Here is a 3,171-nt window from a genome sequence, read left to right on the forward strand (position 1 = left end):
TGATTCTCTATTGCATTGTCATGCCTTTGTACCCTTCTTCAACCAAGAGACACGAGACTCATTCCTTAGCTACTGATTTCCCCTTTTCAACCTAGATGTGGGTTCGATGCCTCCTCTCTTGGACAGTACAGTCTCCCTTCCTTTCGTTATTCAACCCAGACATGGATTAGTCTTCATGAAGTAGGGTTTCCTTTAATAGTGCAAATTAAGGTTTTCATTTGCGTGAACAACAGAGCAGAGGATAGCAAATTGGGAAGATGGTGGAGTGGAAAAAGATCCACATGCAGCGACGTGGCAGATGGGGCAATAGAACAAGGGTATGGTTCAAAAAAAGGTAGCATACCTGAGGGTCGGCGGGAAGTGGCTTCGCTCGTGGTCGTCGTCCTCCGCACACACTATGGCATCGAGCTTGGGGACGCAGGCCATCCCGCGCGGGCGCTAGGTCTGAGAGGACGACCTTGTCATCAGTGCGTGACCTCACTCGCCGACGACGAGTGCGTCAACGCTGCACGTCCTTTTCTTCCCCGGCGGATCTGTGACCACTGGTGAGGAGGGAGAGAGAGGCCTCTTTTTTAGATCTGGAGAGAGGGTGATAGTGTGAGAAGCAAGTGGGCAGCCCTTAGCAAGAAAGCGCTGAAGCTCCAGCCTATATATCTTTTTTATACTACTAGTACTAGAGGTGGAGTAGTGGTAGAGTAGTTTATATTTTCTCTGCATACAGTACCAGTTAGTCGTGCTTCAAAGCTGAATGGCACGCCATTAAAAAAATAAATGTTGATAACTAATGCGGCACCTCGGGCCAATGCGGCCAGATCACATTTCGCACGAGAAATTACACACCATGTTTCGTTGACATGTGGTCCCTTCAACCATGTCAGTGAGATGACGGCGAGTCCTTTTCTACTAGTATTTCCGAACGGACGTGTAGGCCGGGGCGCCTCTTCGTGTACCATGGCAAACCAACAACCATCCACCGTTTCTTCGCCTTTCCCTCTCAATTTGGAACTGCTGTCGCACGGTGTTCCTCCCTCCTCCATTTGCCTTCACCCTTCCTTCTGCCATTGTTTGACCGTCTTCTCCATGGAGGGAACAGGCCGGAAACGAACCTGTTATTCTTGCCCCAATCTAAAATATGACGTGGTGGAGCAACTCATTGATCGGTGCGACGTCATCACCTCGGCTAGCATGGCAGGTTCGTTCAAGACCATTCTCAACTCAACTAATAACATCATTACAAGGAACCCAAGGGTCCAAGAGCGGTTTGATCTCCCCTATCTTCTTCACTATGACCCTGCTGACTGGCGCGGGGACGACGGAGGCCTCGCCTTGTGCAAGTTGATGCCGCTTGATAATGATACGTATGATGTTAAGATGCCATTGCTTGAGGGAAAGGCTTGGGCAGGCGCAAATGGAGATTGGGTTGTTTATATTGGGTACAACTGCGAGTGGGAACTTGTGAATGTGTACACTCGTCACCGGGTTCCACTTCCACAAATCTCAGCAGACTGCCCAGAGGTTGAGCACACCGGTATTCTACGCATGTTCAAATACGATCATGGTGACTGTCTTCTATGGAAGATAGCAATTTGTCGAGTTCCCAACCGCTCTTCGCATTACAGGAACTATGTAGTTGTTGCTATCTTCATCAAGCTTGTTGCCGTCCTTCGTGGTTCGACTGGATGGATATTTCTCAAAAATCAGTTTCTGTACACGGATGTGTACTGTGATGCAATTCAATATGAGGGTCTTGTGTTTGCTTCCACCACTCATGGCACTGTTTTTGCATGGGATCCTCGTAGTTTCGGTACGTTTGTCTTCCACTGTAATTATAACTGTTTCATCCACATGCATGCGGGTTAGCAAGTTTCCCTTTACTAATTAACCTTCTTCTTGTGTTTCCAAGGTCCTGTGAACATTCCACCACCTATACTTGAAAAAATTTATAACCAAGGGGGAGATGACGATGGTGATGATCACGAGCATGAGGACGAGAAGGGCCCATATACTCAGTGGCCCCTGGCAACTTATTCCGATGGATCACCCCTTCTTGTCTGTATACAGCCCACTGATGATGTTACTACTAAGGAAGCAGGTGTTGTCTCCCATGGTCGCACTCTCCGGACCTATTCCAACACCTGTTGCATGGTATTCGGGATGGATACTAGTGTGCTAGCGCCAACACCTTCTCCCTGGTACAATATTGATAGTCTTGGAGAAAACTCGCTCTTCCTTGGACAAAAGTATCCAATGATGGTGAAAGGCGATCCAACTGCTGTTAACACAACATTACTAGTATCATTTATGAGAAGCAACTGTATCTATACCTCGGACATTTCGGTGGTTCCCTACCCTGGTACTGATATAGTAGGCCGCTTCAGCCTGGATGATCAGTCCTGCGTTGATCTCGAGATTGACAATAGATGGCCCTTCCCAGAGAATCACATGTGGTTCAAAGCAAGCGTTTCCAACGCCGAGGATTGGTTGAGTTGAAGTTCATTTCATTGCTTGTTATTTGTTGTGTGATGAAAACTTTAGTATTTATAATGTATCCTCGTTGTCATTGTGGGTTGATGACCTGTTGTATGTAATAAAATGGTATGCCTGTGATAAACTTACTAAATTTATGAATGACTTTCGAGTCGCTTCTTTGAGTGAGTGCTGCGACGAGGCAAAAAAATATTTTCTGAATACATAATTGTACGTGCATTGCAACAGGTTATTGGATGAGGCCAATCAACAACAGTAGTACACTATTTGTACTAGCTTCGCATGCTTTGCGCATCGGGCGGGTGTTTTTACTGTAGCTGTGAATCCCATCATCCTAGGTCCTCGGATGAGTCCAGTAGAAATTGCATTCTGTTGTTTGGGTTCAAACTTTTAGAACTGCTGCACTATCTCTATGTCTACGTATACGTAATACAACAAGTTTTAAACTTGAGACCAGTCACCCACCCTCACAAAGAACACTTTTTAACCTAGCACAGACTCCAGGAAATTTGGCCACTGTGTGAGGTGGGCCATATGTTAATGTGTTCGCTGTACGTAACCAGCACCTCGAATCCTCGATACTACTACTATAAGTAGTAGGAGTAGTAGGGTGGCATGGGCCAGAACAAGCATTCACGTCCAGGAGTACAACACACACCACCAACACGACTTCCATCTGACACA

The sequence above is a fragment of the Triticum dicoccoides genome, chromosome 1B (genome assembly GCF_002162155.2).
Source record: "Triticum dicoccoides isolate Atlit2015 ecotype Zavitan chromosome 1B, WEW_v2.0, whole genome shotgun sequence".
Classification (NCBI taxonomy): domain Eukaryota; kingdom Viridiplantae; phylum Streptophyta; class Magnoliopsida; order Poales; family Poaceae; genus Triticum; species Triticum dicoccoides.